Source organism: Lissotriton vulgaris, unplaced genomic scaffold, assembly GCF_964263255.1.
Source record: "Lissotriton vulgaris unplaced genomic scaffold, aLisVul1.2 SCAFFOLD_215, whole genome shotgun sequence".
Lineage (NCBI taxonomy): Eukaryota > Metazoa > Chordata > Amphibia > Caudata > Salamandridae > Lissotriton > Lissotriton vulgaris.
Genome location: NW_028245930.1, coordinates 105,251 through 124,902, shown reverse-complemented (window position 1 = coordinate 124,902; position 19,652 = coordinate 105,251).

Sequence of the window (19,652 nt, the reverse complement as noted above, 5' to 3'; positions counted from 1 at the left end):
GAACATCATGGCGGCATTACCCGATGCTGCACGGAGCCCTGAAGTCAGGCAGCCATCTTGAATGGCGCAGCACGTGCTCCTTCTAAGGTTTTTTTATGTGAAGTAAGATATAATCATAATTCCTAACTATATCTGTTTAACCTTTGGTTTTTCAGTGAATTTCTATGTTTAAAAAAAAAAATGTAAAATAAGATCTCCATAGCTGTGCACAGCGTAGGGTTGTTGGCAGGGTCTGGCCTGCAGCCAGGCCTGTGTTGAACCCTCTGCCGGCGCACAACCACTGACTATGTAATGTAACAATATAAAGGATGTAATTTTTATTAAGGCAGACCTACCAGCTGTGTCACAGGGTCAGAACACCAACATATAAAAAGCAGGACTATTGGGTTTACCAGGGCGGCCAATATATCACCATATATAAATCAGATCTATTGGCTTTGTCAAAAGTCACCATTAAGTGTAATTAAATATATATTTTATAAATGCACACATTGCAATGTTTAATAATAGTGATTTTCAAAAAATATTTTCAATAAATGCTTAAAAAAATATGAACATGTACTTGAGTCTTTTTTTAAACATTTTTCAAACCACAAAGCCCAGCCACAGAACCAACCACAAGGGGTCACTGGCTTTGATCCTGTTCTGTCATCACACACATAAAGAGGGGAGAGAGGTACTACTCCTTTTCCATCCTCCCTGTCATGCACACACTGTAAACACAAAACGAGGAAAAGGAGGAACCGATGGATGGCCAAATATATACTCCTCTCTTGGAAAACGTGTTTTTTTAAAATTGGCCTTACCCACTATTTAGTGGCATGCTTCATTATAGGGCTGCTACAACATCCCCTCACAGACCAATGCCTGGTATGGAGCAAAGGGAGGGAGAAGACAAGACAAACATAACTGGTTTGTGATCCACACAGTAAGTAGCATATTAACGGACAGTGATTGTGTGAGTATAAAACTACCTCCAAGATGACCTTTCAAATTTTGGAATAATCATGAGATCCTGGGGTAGGATTAAAAGTTAGTAAACGGAGATGATCTAGGTGAGAGTTAGGACCCCTTTTCTCTCTTGTACTGCTTCTATGTCAACATGTTTTGGCCTTTACTGTTGCCCATGAAGGTCATTTGGCCTTCCTCGGGACTAGCGATCCCGTTTTGTGTAAAACCCTTCCCTTGGACAATCTCCAACATTCAGGGGGATATGTAGATTGGGACAAAAAAGTGTTTCTATATATAATGACCGTGCGTGTCACTTTCTCTGTAGACACACTTGTGTGTTTATGAAATGACAAACACATAACATAAATCCAAATACAAGACAATACACAACCCACATCTTCAAATTTTGAAAAAGCTTGATTAGGTATAGAGGGAAGGGCTTCCATATATGATACTGATGGAGCAAGGATTCACACGTTACGCGACTTGCTTGAACACATGAACCTCGCATAATGTAATATCATAATCAACCTCTTTTGTTTATTAACATTGCACTTTTACACTACACGCGGGTGTCCCAATGATGCTTGCCTATGTGTTTACTAATCCTAACTACGCTTGCAGCTAAAATGGTCGCTGCTATGTGGGATTCTAGTCTGCGCATGTGTCGGTCATACCCATGTGATGTGACGCACTCGCAGTTCTGGGGGGAATTTTTCGCTCATGCGGAGTACTGCTAAAAATGGCCGCTTTGTTGTAACATGCTCTTCGCTTGCCACCGCTGCTTTTGCTCAGATGTTTCGTTCTGCTTAACTCCTAATGCTATAGATATTATAAAGTAAGGGGTGTTGAAAAACCAATCATGGTATACAGTGTCTTCATTTTTTTGTGTTTCTAAATTGTTTTCGCTTACTTTTCATATATCAACCCTTGTGGGCCTGGGAGCGGTGAGCCACTCCATCTTTGAAGACTGTGTAGTACTAACCACGTGATGAAGGAGAAACGAATCACGCAGTAGTGGAACTTAGCCAGCTGGCTGCCGAAGCAAAGATGCTCCTGGGAAGCTGACCTGTGCCCCAGCGAGAAGGCTCGAAGTCATACCTGCTTTTGAAACATTGTAATTGTTGTACTCTGTACGCTATTGTGCTCCGAATTTTATGCCATGAGAACTGGAATGTAAGGGGTGGGTTCGAAAACTGAAAATGTATTCTGGGAAAGTTTAAATTATAGGAGGTGTCATGACCTAACCACCTCTCTTGTCCAATCCGAAGTTGGGGATCCTTTCAGTTGCAACATTGGAGGGTGGTCCACTGACCCAAAAACAGTATAACTGGCCTAGGTTTAGCTAGAGAAATTGCCCAACTTGTCTGAGTAGCCGACCTGTCACTGACCCTAAGAACTCTATAGGTGATTGATACAGAGAGCGGCGGAGCACTTTGTCCGTAATTTCCACAAACCTAGTCTGGAGTGGAGAAACCTTTAAGTACTGGCAAAGCACTTTGCTGGGAGATTCGAGAACCCAATCGGGGTTATTGGCAGATTCCTTGGAGAGAGGGCGTAGCGCAGGCGTTGCATCCGAAGCTGCAGGTGTTGGTCGTACACTTTCGTGAACCCAGTCCTGATCCAAATACTGGGGTGATCCTGTCCTGACTGTCCATGAGCTGTACCTGCTCACCTACTGGCATCCTAAGTCCTTGAGGGTCCTTTCCCGCCTTTCCCAACTGACCCGTGGCCAGGGTTAGTCTAGGTCCTGTTCTAGGTAAATATAGTCTGCGTGGGTCTTTGTCTCTCAACTCTAAATCTTTCTCTCTTCTTTAATAAAGCAAACTTGCCTATATTATTTTCTCAGTCCTTATATAAAGTTGACTTTTCACGCAAATGGTTTTCTAGCATGTTCCATATTTCTCCCTACCTTTAGTCAAACCACTAAAACTGCTTTCATATACAGTATTGTCTCATTCTTACCCTCCCTACAGAAAATAAGTACGTGTTGATATAGAAACTTTCATGAGTGACGTTTCTCTTTAACTGATAGCATATTACGAAAGTTTCCTTGATTAGTATGTTCCCTTTCTTTACCCGCCTTGAGTAACATTGAGAAGGTCTATCTACTACAATAGCGTGTTCCTTATTTCCCTTCCCTTATATTTTCTAATCTCAATGCTTCTTACCTTGATTCATAGCTACACTGTATTTCTAATCTTAGTTATTGATAGTCTGATCTGTGTAAATCTCATTCTCATGGCATATGAAAACGAAATTTAATAAGATAAAGGTTTTTGAAACTTCTTGCGTGTGTGGTTATTACAAAGTATAACAAAATATTAGTGTATATGGTATTGGTGTTTATCTGCTTGAATCTCAATTCAGCTCCTGATCCATGGTGATCATAGGTACCTGATCTTGAGGATTGGTAAATCAGGTACACGGAAATAAATAGAAAGGAAGAACTCGAATTACTGATAGTGGTGTGTAGGATACCTGATTTTATGAAATAAGTAATAAACACGTCATGGGCCCAGTAGCGTATATTTGGTAAAATAAGAATCGGGTAACCTGCGCGCTCTATCAGTAATTTTCTGGTAGCAGAGCTATGGTTAGGACTAGTTGAGACAGGTAGATAGGTTAATTTTTGATAAACCGTGAAAATTTTCTGTGCTGCTAAAAATAATTTTTCCCCTTAAGATCGATCGACTGAAAAAACACTGGTTTGAAAGGTTATGAAATGTTTAAATTGTTTTTATGAAATGCTGCTATTTGATTTTTTTGAATTAACAATTTGTTAGTGACTGTTATATGTTGTCTGGAAAAATCCCTGGGGATCGAATAGCGGGTGGTGAGTAGAATCCATCTCGCGGTGAGGTCAGTTGCTCGAGGAAAATTAGTGCAGGGTTAGGTAGAACTGGAAGCGCTAATTAGGGTTTTCTGAATGAGCAGTTGAATAAATGGTAGCAACGAGTCCGCTAATGAAACTTCAGTTGTGATATTACCTAGTAAGGGTCACATGAGGAAGGAGTAGTAGGTTCATCGGAGCTTGAGTGATAGCAGGGGAGTTCACTGGTGAAACTTTAGACTTAGTATATATTCCGGAAAGAGTGGATGAGTCAAAAGAAGTAACAGGTTCTCTAACGCTTGTGTGAAAGGTAGGCAGAAGGGTCTATCCGTAGTGTATGAAAAGTAGACAGAAGAGGTTTACTTGCAGTAAAACAAAGCGTTCTTTATAGACACTCGAGTACAGTGGTGAATGTTATATGTTGTTAACTAAATTGAGCACTTGCACTTTAAGAAAAATTCAAAGTTTCCGTTACCTTGTGAAGGAGGGAGTCGGTCGCGAAGCTGCGCTGACGTCACTCCGTGCCGCGCTGGTATTGGTTGAAACAGCGGGCGTGTAACGAAGCTAGTATTGTAAAGGAGGGGTGAGTGCCGGAGTGTGAGACCGCGTCTCGCGAAAAGGCCGCGCACCCATTGGGCGAGAATATTTGCAATCCCTGTGTTGATTGGTTATTGAAAAGTTATAAGACGCGCTAGCATTGGAAGAGGATTTGTAAACAAAAAGACATAGTTAACCACGGAGCTTCTGGTTACGAAGTCTATGTGGTATCCTGAATTCTTACCTGATCCACAACATTTAGGTTTTCGCAAGGATCAGTTGCTAAGAGGCAGACCTTACAATATGTACGGAAGCAAGAGGAAAAAGTCATTTGCTGACAAGGTCAAAAATTACTTCGAGAAAGACAAGCCCATTAAAACTAGAGAAGGTGTAATTATTCCACCACCTAATACTCCTGCATCATTTATGATGTTTGACAAAGGTTATCATACCTGCGTATGGTTGGAGAATTGGGTAAAGTATACCTAAGAAGATGGAATCTTAGCATTTCCCTTAGATGGCACCTTTAATAGTAGAATTCTGTTTAATTTGAGGACCCGAATGAATGACTTACATCCCAGACCAAGATTAACGCAATATGAGGCTTTAGAAGAATGGGAGATTGAGGCCTTAGAGCGAGACAGACCCAGAATGGATAAGGGAATAAGTAAATGGTACCCGAAAATGCAGCGAGAGACCAAAGAGAAAAAGATGAAACAGTGGAGACAGAATATGATGGTCGAGGGACTATTTCAGTATTTGGTGTAGATGAACCTGTAGGAGGAAAAAGCACAGAGAAAACCCGCACCTAATGTCTGCAGGTGATTCAGAAGATGAATACCTGGAGGATTTATTTATGAAAAATCCACCGCCATATGATGAGGAATCCAGGTCCCTGGGTTCGAAAAAACAATTTTTCAGACCTCCCAGAAATAGAAGGGCCAGTGAAACAGACACAACAGGTATAGGTAATAGGCCAAATAGTAAAGAGGGGTTTTGTAGACCTGATACAGCTGTCCCAAATTATAGGCCATTCAGTGATGAGAGATCCGGCATGACAGTTCCAACTGCCCCAAGTCTTTACCCTCCTTTGGTTCCACAAGTAATACATGAAACACCGATTGAAACGGTTTTACAGGAACAAGAAAAGGAAGCCTTAATTAAACAGCAGAATGAACTAATTCAGAAAATGTCACTGTTGAATCCCAGTCCTGAAGCTTTGACAATTCCAGTAACTATTGGTCCAGTTGTTCCTCTTTTTGGGGATAGACAGGCTAGTCCAAAAACTCCAGTTATTACACCAGCTGTAGCACAACCCAGAAAGGAGCCTCTCATAGTTGATGATCAGGCAAGTGAATGCGAATCTGTGGTCTCCCCGATGGATCTGCCCATAAGGGAACCGGAGAGCAGTGTACCTCGAACGAGAACTCAGACTCGTGCAAGGGAAGTCCTGATAGACACAGCTTCAGGTACTCGAAGTGCCACAGTGGTGACTCCGGAAGAAATAGATCGATGGACCAGAGAATTAGAAAAGATAACTCCCCAGCCAAAACCATTAGATATTTACAAGCTAAGAATAGAGTTGGAAGAACTAATGGCTGGAAACGTGGGACTAGACAGGCTGAACACTATTAGTGAGGAAGAGTTACTGTTCATATGCAAAAGCCTTACCCGAAACACCAGAGTGTTCCATGAGAAACTAATGGACACCGCAGCTAATATGGGAATAGATGTTAGCAAATCCAAAGTATTACAAATGCCTTATAGAGCAGAATTTTCGGATAAGGATCTAGAAAACATGAATGTGTCAGGGAAAAAGGTACAGTTAAGAGAATTGTTGAATCTGTTACAGAAATGGTGAGATTTAGAAAAATGGAAAGCCAGGTGGGCAAAGAAAAAGGAAGACAGTAAGGCTAGACCAAAGACTTCTGAATATGTCCTAAAAGAAGTCGATAAAGCAGAGACTTTGTATCCCATGAGAGAAGTGCCAGGTGGGAAATATGTACATGTTCCATTGTCCCGACAGGACATTGTGTCATTCACAAATGATTTCCCGAAATTACGAGAGAAGCCTGTTGAGTGGTATAGGCAGGTCGAGAGATTCGTCAAAGTCCAAAAATGCCTCCTGAAAGATCTAGATGGATTCTTTGACATTGTAGTTCCCGTAGACCTATGGAGCGAATGCAAAATTGCGGTCGATTGGCCAAGTGAAGAGTACCCTAGGGACCCCAGAACAGGAGCCCCTTCTCCGGAGGTAATGAGACAGTATGACAAAGTAATACTACACTTAAAAGGAAAGGTGCCAGCTAAAGAAACTGATTGGACCCGCATAGATAGAACTACCCAAAATCGTGATGAAACTGTTCACTCCTATTATGAACGACTGTTACAGGTGTTCAAAACCTACAGTGGGATCGATAACATTGAAATGAAGGATATTACCCATTTCATTTATCGATTCGTGTTGGGATTGAGACCTGAAATCTCACAGTGGATTAGAGATAATAAAATCTGTTGGCAGGGAAAACCCATAGATGAGGTCCTGAAGTACGCCAAGTATTGCGAAGACGAGATGGAAAATAAACCAAAGGCATTAAAGGAAATGGTCATGTGGGCTCAAGTGAAATTGGCGGAACAACAAGAAAAACAGTTAGGTAAAATGAATAATAATACTCCGAACACAAGCTCTGGGGGAGGAGGGAAACCTCGAATTAAAATGAGTCGAGAGGAGGCCATGAAGAAATTTCCCTGCCATGGGTGCGGTCAGATAGGGCACTGGAGAGACGAATGTCCAAATTTACAGACTGGTAATGTCCAAATTAATGATTAAAATCCACAGGTGCAGAAAGAGGGGCCACGAAAGACCCAGCAGCAGGTAAAACAGAATCAGTTGCCTCGCGCACCTAGACCTAACTATAGGAACAAAACTCAGCAGAATGAGGGGGTCGAGGGATGGGAAGGAAGAGAGGATAGAAATGCAGCAACCTCGCAATTCCTGTTGAATGATACATTCCTCTGTGATGAACCTTACTGACGGGCCTGAGGGGGGAGGACGAGGAGTGCGTACTTGGCGCCTCCTTGCCGGTAGACCAGACAGGGCCATACATTGAAGGAAAGGTTAAAGGAAATGACGCCACCTTTCTGTTGGACACTGGTGCTACCCGTTCTACTGTGAGAACAGCAGACGTTCCAAACCTACCCCTCTCGGGAGAAGCTATCCAAGTAGTGGGCGTGTCAAATCAGATAATTAGTACCCCAGTAACTGAACCAATGGAGATCTCAATAGGGAATTTTAAAGAGATGCACAGATTTGTTGTCTGTGATTCTAGTCCTGTGAACTTATTGGGATGTGATTTGCTGTGCAAAATTAAATGCACCATCTTTTGCACACCAAAAGGCGTTGAAATTCAGACCCCAGATGAAGACGGACTGTACAAATTAATGTTGCTAAGACCTGACTCAGAAATTAAGAAATTGACAATGCAAGACTTACCTGAGGAGCTCCAACAGACAATGATACCAGAAGTGTGGGATTTCACTGGAAAAGATGTAGGATTAATGGCAAATGTAGACCCGATTCAAATAGCCATAGAGCCAAATGCAGTTTACCCAAATACCAAGCAGTATAGAATGAATGCAGAAGTAAAGGCAGGAGTTGCCATTGAAATAAAAAAATTGCTAGAAGCAAACATCATACAGGAAGTGATGAGCAGTCCTTGTAATTCGCCCATAATTGGAATGAAAAAGTCTAGTGGGAAGTACAGGGTAGTACAAGACCTGCGCAAGGTGAACAAGATCGTTGTTCCTTGTTGTCCCATTGTGCCAAACCCTGCAGTGATTTTGTACCAAATTCCATGGAATGCTGGATGGTTTACCGTCATTGACTTATGTCACGCATTCTTTTCTATCCCATTGCACCCTGACAGCAAATTTCTTTTCTCATTTGAATTCGACAGCCATGTCTATGTCTGGAATCGTGTCCCTCAAGGGTACACCGAAAGTCCTTCTATTTTTAATCAGATTTTGAAAAGATGCCTTGAATCATTAGTCTTACCTGGAGAATCAGTTTTGGTCCAGTACATAGACGACCTCTTGGTGGCGTCTAAAAGTCGGAACAACTGTGTTACTGATACCATTGCCCTGTTGAATCATCTAGGTAAAGGAGGGCATAAGGTATCGCCAAACAAATTGCAGTTCTGTAAAAATTCAGTGAAATATCTGGGGCACCAGATAGAAAAAGGTATCCGGAAAGTTACTTTAGAAAGGATTAGGATAATTCGAGACTTAGAATTACCCCATAATCAGAAAGACATCAGAATGTTTCTGGGAGTAGTTGGATACTGTAGACAGTGGATTGTGGGATTTGCAGTCCTAGCAAAACCATTAATAAAAATGACCAAGAAAGGAGCTAAGGATCCAGTCGAGTGGGATGATGAAAGCATGACATCCTTCATAAAATTACGAAACTGTCTGTGCTCAGCTCCTGCGTTGGGAATGCCTGACTATTCAAAGGACTTTGCCTTGTTTTGTGACACACGAGACAATTGTGCACTTTCAGTCCTGACCCAAATTCATGGTCTAACTAGACGACCGGTGGCATATTTTTCTGCTACCTTAGATCCAGTGGCTGCTGGATTGCCTGGATGTCTGAAAGAAGTAGCTGCAACTTGCATGAGTCTTGAACAGAGTGAATCCATCGTCATGGGACATCCGGTAACCGTGTATGTTCCACATGCAGTTGTAATCCTACTGACCCGGACCAAAACTCAGTACCTCACACCTAGTCGGCTGACTAAGTATGAAAGAATTTTAGTGGGTGCAGCAAACGTAACTATCACCAGATGTAATATACTGAATCCAGCAACTCTGTTACCGAATACACTGGCTGCAAAAGTCAGGGAAGAGGTTGAGCAAAATTGCATTGATCTGACTGAATATAGTACAAAATAACCCTGGGCGGAGTTCGCGGAGTGGGGCTTCGCGGAGCTACGCGAAGTGGGCGAGAAACTACGCCCACCTCCGCACTCCGCGTAGCCCCACTCCGCAAACACCACTGGCCGCCAGCCCCGCCACCCGCCTCCCTCCCGCCCTCCCTAAATACTTTAAAATACAATAATCAAATAGTTTAAAAGCACTTACCTTGCCGCCGCTGCCCGCCTCGTCCCCGGGGCTCGCGATCTTCCGTCTTCCGTACTAATGCGCATGCGCGGGCGGCCGCGCATGCGCATTTTCTCGTGAAAATGCGCATGCGCGGCCGCCCGCGCATGCGCATTAGTACGGAAGACGGAAGACGGAAGTAAGTGAGCCCCGGGGACGCGGCGGGCAGCGGCGGCAAGGTAAGTGCTTTTTAAGTTATTTTATTATTGTATTTTAAAGTATTTAGGGAGGGCGGGAGGGAGGCGGGTGGCGGCCAGCTACGCTCCGTCTGCGGAGTGCCGCCTGGCTCCGCAAGCTCCGCAAAATGCGGAGTAGGCGGCACTACGCACACTCCGCAGACGGAGCGTAGCTGGCCGCCCACGCCTAGTACAAAACCACGCCCAGATATCAAGGAAACGGCTTTGCCCTTAGAAGACAGTGAATTGTTTGTAGATGGCTCATGTTTAAGACATGAGGATGGAGGTCTAAGTGCTGCCTATGCTGTGGTCACTCTAAAAAAACAATAGAAGCATCCTACCTATTTGGAGTAAAGTCTGCACAAGTAGCCGAATTGGTTGCATTGACAAGAGCTTGTAAATTTGGGAAAAACAAAAGAGTAACCATATACACTGATAGTCAGTATGGTTACGGGGTTGTGCATGACTTTAGCAATTGTGGCTGCAAAGAGAATTCATGACTTCCTCGGGTACCCCTATCAGAAATGGAAACGTGCTACAGAACCTACTGGAAGCAATCCAATTACCAAAAGAATTGGCAGTGGTCAAGTGTGCTGTTCACAAATCTGGCAATGACGATGTGACAGCTGGTAACAGATATGCTGACCAAATAGCCCAATATTGTGCACGAAACAGAATGTCATTGAACATCACTTTGGGGGGAGTCGGAAACAGCTGCCAACTTATGGTGTTTGAGGATGTATCAACTTGGGAGGAACAGAAAGGGTTGCAACAGACAGCAGAACCAGAAGAAAAGGAAAGATGGGAGAAAGATAGTTGTCAACCAAGGAATTCAGATGGTGTCATTGTCTATATTGATGGTATGCCTGTGTTACCAGACAGCATGGTTGCTCCTATGGCTAGACTGATACATGGAGACTCACACATAGGGAGAGATGCGATGGTCCGTGTCTTCAAACAAGCCTGGTACAATTCAAAGTTCAGGAATATTGCAGAGGCGCTTTGCCAGAGGTGCTTAACTTGTCAGCAGTTTAATCCTGGGAAGAAAACAGTGGTATTACCAAGTACAATTGGAAAGGCAGAGGGTCCTTTTATCAGACTACAAGTTGACTTTATACAGTTGCCCCGTTGTAAAGGAATGAAGTATGTACTTGTCATAGTCTGCCTATTCTCAAGATGGGTGGAAGCTTACCCAGCTAAGAAAAATGATGCAATTACTGTAGCCAAGTTGTTACTAAGGGAACTGATACCTAGGTTCGGTTTCCCGGTCACAATTGAATCAGACAGAGGTGGGCATTTTGCCAATGACGTGATAACACAGCTCTTTGAGGCATTTAACATTACCCAAAAACTGCACTGTGCATATCATCCAGAGGCTTCTGGAGTAGTAGAACAGCTGAATTGCACTATAAAATCAAGACTGGGAAAAATGTGTAATTCTACTGGATTGAATTGGATAGACGCTTTACCCCTTGTCCTGATGGGACTAAGGAGCATCCCAGACCGAAAAACAGGCCTGAGTCCCCATGAGATACTAATGGAAAGAGTGATGCGGCAGGCATGGGTACCAGGACACAAACTGCTAAGTATTTCTGATGATTTGGTACTAGAATACTGCAAGCAGCTGGGTGACCAAGGGCGTTCTATCTCTCACCAGATTACGGAAGACGCCGTCGCCAGGCCAACAACTCCAGTCCATAATCTGAACCCAGGTGATTGGGTTGTGCATAAGAAACACACCCGGTCGAGTTGCCTAGCACCGAAGTGGGGAAAACCGAGGCAAGTGATGCTTGTCACCACAACTGCGGTGAAGTGTGCAGGTGTGCCAAAGTGGATCCATGCAAGTCATACCAAGAGGGTGACGGGAAAAGAAGCGGCTGAAGCTGAAGGTTGTGCAGCTGAAGGGTCTACAGACGTTAGTCCTGAAATAGCTGATGACGAACAACCGAGCACCAGTCAAGACGAGTGGTTCCCAGCAGATGATCTGGCTCTTGATCCAATAAGAACCAGAAGATACACCTACTTAGATAAAGAGTGGGATAGTGAGGACAAGACAGGACTAGGAGGAGAGAATCAGATAATCGAAATCCATGACAGATCTGATGAGGAGGGAGGTCAGATAGGGACAGGACAGGTCATCGACACCTCCAAGAACTCCAGAAACTGAAAAGGGACAGTTAGAAATTAGGGCGGAAGTTCATGCGGAAGAAAGTCAAGGGTTCGAAGTGCATGAACAGGATCAGATAGAAATAGACGAATGTGTTCAGGAAACAGAATTTGAAACAAACGAAAGTCAAAATCAGCATACACCTGAACCAGGCCAGCTTAGAAACCAGGCGGAAGAAACTGAAGTAAGACCTGGGACTAGTCAGACAGGAAGGGAAGAAGGAAACGTAGAAATAAATGTGCCACAACTGAATGAAAACAAAAGGGCACGTGAAGAAAGTCAAATTACAGTGCCAGTTAAAAGACTTAAAAAGAAGAAAAGTGAACCAAGATTCATAAAAAGACTGAAACTGAGATTGAAAACTGTAGAGGAAAAGCTAGAAGACAGAAAAAGGGCTGCCAGTGAGAAAGAAAAGGCTGGAGCCAAGCCTAAAAGAAGAAGTGACAGAATAAAAAGACAAAACTAAAAATATCGGAGTCCTGAATGGACTTACCTAGTACTAGAGGAATTTGAAGACCTCGAGATAAGTGACGGGAGTGACGAAGAACTGATTGCTGATCAGGGTTCCGAAGAAGAAGACCCAACCTGAAAGTTAACCTGCGTAAGCCACCTGTGTAAAGTTACAAAGAGGGGTTGGAAAACTTCTTTTAAGCCAAAATGTCTGATTCAAATGTGAATGGAAGACCTAGAGAGAATTGCTGTAAAACATGCTGTAAAATATGTTTGTGTAGTGTAGCTATAGTACTGATAATATGGATAGGACTAACAATCTCAATACCTTTCATGATAAGCAAAGACTCTAACCTGTATCCTACTCAACAAGTGACAAAAGACTCAGAAATTCTGCCGACAGAAGAGACACCATGAAGTGTAGAAAGACGCGAGAAAACCTCTAGTCTTAGACAGACAAAAATGGACGTAGATGCATCAGATGAGGGAGGACTACATTATCACAGAATCAAAAACAGAACACATTTAAATGTATTTGCAAACCTGTTAGTACACTATGTAGAAGCTATGGAAATAGAAGACTGTTATGTCTGTATGAAGCTACCCACTTCTGTAGCTGAAGGTGTGACCTATCACCATTTACCCCTAACCTATGGAATTTCCTGTAGCATATTAGCAAGCTTATTCTATAGAGGAACTTTGCAGTACTACTATTCTAACTCTGACGTAATATTTTCTGAACTTCCTATTCGGGGAAATCTGAACATTGTTCACACTAAGAGTGATGTGACTCGTTATATGGGAGAATACTTTCTGACTATAGGTGACATAGACTTAGGTGAAGCACACAGAAATAATTTGACCTGTTCATTGCATGAACAAGAGAAAATGTTTTTAAATATGGCAGAGAAAAGAAGGGACAGTTTCCAAAGAAAGGCAAATGATAAAAGACAGAAAACTCCTAAATGGGCTGAAAACATGGAAAGCACCTCAAATGGTGAAGAGAGCGCTGCACTGCTACTGGATTTCGAAAGAAAGGGGAAACTTTGTCTTCATAGAGAAAAGACTAGTTATTATAATAATATATTCATCAGTTCCAGTGAATGCGAACATAATTATAAGGTAATTGGAGGTTGGGGTTTCAAAAATGGGGCAGAACCTGTGTTTCCCAGAATTTATTATATATGTGGGAACAAGGCTTATTTCAAATTACCGGATCACTGGTATGGACGCTGCTATTTTGGCATTGTCTTCCCGAAAATATACCATGTGAATGACGCCGCTGGAAGCAATGAAAATACTAATGGTTTTGTGCGTAGTAGAAGAGAAAGTGTACGAGAAATTATAGGTGATATATTTAGTGCACTGATACCTGGAGTGCGAGTGGTTCTGAATACACACCGAATTTGCAAACTGTCTACAGTAGTGGATCGGTTATCTACTGACACCGCTGCTGGTTTCCTGCTGGTCAATACTGAAATGGTTGCGATCAGATCAATGGTTTTATAAAATAGACTTGCTCTTGATACCTTATTGGCAAAAGAGGGCGGAGTCTGTAGAATGTTGAAAGCGCAACATTGTTGCACTTACATTCCTGATAAAAGTGTTGAAATTAAGAAATATGTGAGGAACATAACTAATTTGGAAAAGGAACTCAAACCACTGGAGGTTGACAGTGCCTGAAAGAGACTAACTGATGGTCTCTCCTCTGTAGGTAGTTGATTTTCTAACATAGGCATAGGAATAAGTCTAATTGTGATAATAATAATAATTTGCTGTAAATGTCAAAAATGCAAAAATAAGTATGCTGTGAATAAGAGAGGAGTGAAACGCAATGTTGATGAGCTTGAATTGGAAGAGCTGAATAATCAGATATATAAAAAAATGAAGAATTACCATCCTAATAAGGATGCAGAAAAAAGGCTGAACAAAACGTTTGTAGAAATTGAGATGGGTGAGATGTGAAAGAGAAAGTTTGCATCTGGTTTCATTAATAGTGATGATAGTAAATATCATCAAAGAGGGGATTGATGGAGCAAAGATTCGCACGTTACGCGACTTGCTTGAACTCATGAACCTCGCAAAGGGAGGGGGAAGACAAGACAAACATAACTGGTTTGTGATCCACACAGTAAGTAGCATATAAACAGACAGTGATTGTGTGAGTATAAAACTACCTCCAAGATAACCTTCCAAATGTTGTATTAATCATGAGATCCTGGGGTAGGATTCAAAGTTAGTAAACGGAGATGATCTAGGTGAGAGTTAGGACCCCTTTTCTCTCTTGTACTGCTTCTATGTCAACTTGTTTTGGCCTTTACTGTTGCCCATGAAGGTCATTTGGCCTTGCTCAGGACTAGCGATCCCGTTTTGTGTAAAACCCTTCCCTTGGACAATCTCCAACATTCTAGGGGATATGTAGATTGGGACAAAAAAGTGTTTCTATATATAATGACCGTGCGTGTCACTTTCTCTGTAGACACACTTGTGTGTTTATGAAATGACAAACACATAACATAAATCCAAATACAAGACAATACACAACCCACATCTTCAAATTTTGAAAAAGCTTGATTAGGTATAGAGGGAAGGGCTTCCATATATGATACTGATGGAGCAAGGATTCGCACGTTACGGGACTTGCTTGAACTCATGAACCTCGCATAATGTAATATCATAATCAACCTGTGTTGTTTATTAACATTGCACTTTTACACTACACGCGAGTGTCCCAATGTTGCTTGCCTATGTGTTTACTAATCCTAACTACGCTTGCAGCTAAAAATGGTCGCTGCTATGCGGGATTCTAGTCTGCGCATGCGTCTGTCATACCCATGTGATGTGACGCACTCGCAGTTCTGGAGGGAATTTTTCGCTCATGTGCAGTACTGCTAAAAATGGCCGCTTTGTTCTAACATGCTCTTCGCTTGCCACCGCTGCTTTTGCTCAGATGTTTCGTTCTGCTTAACTCCTAATGCTATAGATATTATAAAGTAAGGGGTGTAGAAAAACCAATCATGGTATACAGTGTCTTCATTTTTTTGGTGTTTCTAAATTGTTTTCGCTTACTTTTCATGTATCAACCCTTGTGGGCCTGGGAGCGGTTAGCCACTCCATATTTGAAGCCCGTGTAGTACTAACCACGTGATGAAGGAGAAACGAATCGCACAATCGTGGAACTTAGCCAGCTGGCTGCCGAAGCTAAGATGCTCCTGGGAAGCTGACCTGTGCCCCAGCGAGAAGGCTCGAAGTCATACCTGCTTTTGAAACATTGTAATTGTTGTACTCTGTACGCTATTGTGCTCCGAATTTTATGCCATGGGTACTGGAATGTAAGGGGTGGGTTCGAAAACTGAATATTAATTCTGGGAAAGTTTAAATTATAGGAGGTGTAATGACCTAACCGCCTCTCTTGTCCAATCCGAAGTTGGAGATCCTTTCACTTGCAACATTGGAGGGTGGTCCACTGACCCGAAAAACAGTATAACTGGCCTAGGTTTAGCTAGAGAAATTGTCCGACTTGTCTGAGTAGCCGACCTGTCACTAACCCTACGAACTCTATAGGTGATTGATACAGAGAGCTGTGGAGCACTCTGTCCGTAATTTCCACAAACCTGATCTGGGGTGGAGAAACCTTTAAGTACTGGCGAAGCACTTTGCTGGGAGATTCGAGAACCCAATTGGGGTTATTGGCAGATTCCTTGCAGAGAGGGCGTAGCGCAAGCGTTGGATCCAAAGTTGCAGGTGTAGGTCGTACCCTTTCGTGAGCCCAGTCCTGATCCAAATCCTGGGGTGATCCTGTCCTGACTGTCCATGAGCTGTACCTGCTTGCCTACTGGCATCCTAAGTCCTTGAGGGTCCTTTCCGGCCTTTCCCAACTGACCCGTGGCCAGGGTTAGTCTAGGTCCTGTTCTAGGTAAATATAGTCTGTGTGTGTGTTTGTCTCTCAACTCTAAATCTTTCTCTCTTCTTTAATAAAAGCAAACTTGCCTATATTATTTTCTCAGTCCTTATATAAAGTTGACTTTTCACGCAAATAGTTTTCTAGCATGTTCCATATTTCTCCCTACCTTTAGTCAAACCACTAAAACTGCTTTCATATACAGTATTGTTTCATTCTTACCCTCCCTATAGAAAAGAAGTACGTGTTGATATAGAAACTTTCATGAGTGACGTTTCTCTTTAACTGATAGCATATTAGGAAAGTTACCTTGATTAGTATGTTCCCTTTCTTTACCCGCCTTTAGTAACATTGAGAAGGTCTATCTACTTCAATAGCGTGTTCCTTATTTCCCTTCCCTTATATTTCCTAATCTCAATGCTTCTTACCTTGGTTCATAGCTACACTGTATTTCTAATCTTAGTTATTGATAGTCTGATCGGTGTAAATCTCATTCTCATGGCATATGAAAACGAAATTTAATAAGATAAAGGTTTTTGAAATTTCTTGTGTGTGTTGTTATTACAAAGTATAACAAAATATTAGTGTATATGGTATTGGTGTTTATCTGCTTGAATCTCAATTCAGCTCCTGGTCCATGGTGATCATAGGTACCTGTTCTCGAGGATTGGTAAGTCAGGTACACGGAAATACATAGAAAGGAATAAGTCGAATTACTGATAGTGGTGTGTAGGATACCTGATTTTATGAAATAAGTAATAAACACGTCATGGGCCCAGTAGCGTATATTTGGTAAAATAAGAATCGGGTAACCTGCGCGCTCTATCAATACCATAATCAGATGCACTTTTAAGATAAGTCACAGAACTCCCCTGACCTCCATCTATCACTTACTGTTACTCATCATACATTCCCACCTCACAGCCGTGACCAGCGAGCAAAAGGTCACTACCCCAAGGCTTGCTATTGTTGATTTTGATGACACAATGGTGCAACATGAAACAAAAGCAAAAACAGATTGAGTTGAAATCCTAAAACAAAGACACATGTAAATCAACACAGTGTACACTGTGAGTCATTTACCAAAGTAAAAGTAATGAACATTCAAGTCACAGGAGGTTAACTTTGTTAGCATTATCAAGTAGCCTGATTCTCTTTGGGGAATAGATTGTGGGAACAAATCTGCACAGTACCTATCCTTAGCCTACCATTGTTATAATTTAGCCTCAGGACTATGATGTCACTTTTCTGGCCTGGATAAGTGGGATGGTGTGGGCAAATTAGCAACTTTCTATAACTTCAACCTCTAACAGTATAGCATTGCTTACACTGCATACACACCATAACTGTGAGATCTGTTGACGATGGAAATAAAACAGCACATTACATCTCATAACTTGAGGAGAGGGTTAGTTTATCATTGATGGAATGAGTAGGCGGAATTCGGGAAAACCATAGAGACAAAAACATGGCATTCAGCAAGGGCATGAGCGTGGTACATCTGTCATGGAAGGAAGTTGACAAGTAAGTTAACCTACTCAGTCTTAAGCAATCAAAAGCCTTCCAAGAGAGGTATAGGTACCTAGGCTGGAATCCAAAATGGAAACAATACACACAGTTAAAAAAATATTTCTAGTACAAATTAAGAAAATAACCCATTAGGCAAATGGTGGAACTGCATTCTTGTGACATTGTCCATCGTGGGAGTAGGAGTGCCATGGAGGGGCCAATTCCTTGCAAAAGAGAAGATCTGTAAATTGAGAAAAGAAACAGAAGTTATCTCTGATGGTGGAGGGTCTTCTGACAGCAGGATGATGAGCTGGTTGTCGTTGGCGTAGGTGATGATGTTTAGTCCATGGGATCTGAAGGTGCTGGTCAGTGGAGTCATGTACTTCCATGCGCTCACTGCAAAACGTATGGTTAACCCTAAGGTTGAATTTGTTTTCTTTTTTTGTAGCCTCCCAGGCCAAAATGTGTGTGCCCTCCTTGATTGTATATCTGTGACCTGCACACTCCTCCATTTGAGTTTATTTACATGAAAGGCACACCAATTATAAAAATAAAACTTTTTTTTAAATGTTTTGGTTATTTTTTTATTTCACAGCAGAGAGAGACTGGTGCTAAAGACCAAGACAATTTTCCGTAGCTGTAGTAAACATCTGCTCTGAAGCTATACTGGGTACAGAACATGCAAGATACTCACCTACCAGCCCATTGAGTTCTAGCCACTCTTGATTTAAGTAGATTTTTGTTTGGTCAACAAAGTGGTCTTGTATAATCTTTTCCATCATCGTGGTTGTGGATATTGTCTGTTTTTAAGTTGCCTGTTTCTGTGCACTTGATTAAGTCTTGAAACATTCAGAAACCAACCCATTGCAGATGTTGGACATAAAAGTGACACTACTGGTGCTGTAGGTTTGGTAGCAGGCTGTTGTGTTAGCACTGGTGCGCGCTTCTGCAGATGCAAATTTCTTCTGAACTTGGAGCTACCACTGCACTCTCCAGAGGTTGAAGCCCGCACTTCAGCTTTGCTATGGCCGGGAAGTTGCAATAGTTTATCTTCTAGTTCACTCATTTTCCTAATGATCCAATTCTTGTAAATTGAGACTTCCACTGAAGAAAAATAAATGAATGTGGGTAGCCTTTTTTGTACTGTGGAGGCAGTATTGTGGCACATGTGTACACTCCAGAGGTCACAATCTCTTTTTGCAGCCTTTGATTTGTGTTCAAATGGAAGATTAAGATTTTGACCAAAGCTGCTGCTTCTTCTTTGATATTTGTGTATGCTCCACCTTTTGCAAATGATCCTGCAGCATGTACAACAATGGAATTGCTTGGCTCATACTCCTTGGTGACTACCCTTGTTAGAAGGCAGTAAAATTTAATCAGTCACTCTACCAGCCCCCATATGTCAACCTCCACTGTCATGGCATCAGCAGTTGCATCCCCTCACCTTTTTATTATGTGATCATTGGTAGACCTGTACTGCTCAAACAGGCATTCCAGCATGTAGAATGCAGAGTTCGATTTGGCTATGACCTCCTGTATGAAGGCTTTTCAAGAGACTCTATTAGCACACTGAATGATCTTCAGCTACTTCTGTGCTTTAAAGGAATGACTGAAATGTGTGAAAATCCTATGACAGGTCGCCAGTATGCTGCTGAATATGTCTTCTGTTTTGAAGACGTTCTGCACAATAGGGTTGAAGCAATCAAAAGGCTCTGAAGTATCTTCCATCAGCCATTGCTTTGACAATGTTACTACAATGTCCGTGGCAACAAATCCAAATCTGAGACTTTTGTGTTCAAGCCATTCACAGACTTTGGTATTAAAGTCTTCCAGGATGTTGGTAGCTGCTTGTGATTATGTTCTCCATGGAGAACATTGCAACTGTTTTATGCCACTGAATCCAATGAAAAGCATGATCAATGATGGGACCAGTGGCTATCCTTTGGTGAACCCTCTTGAAGGAGACCCAGT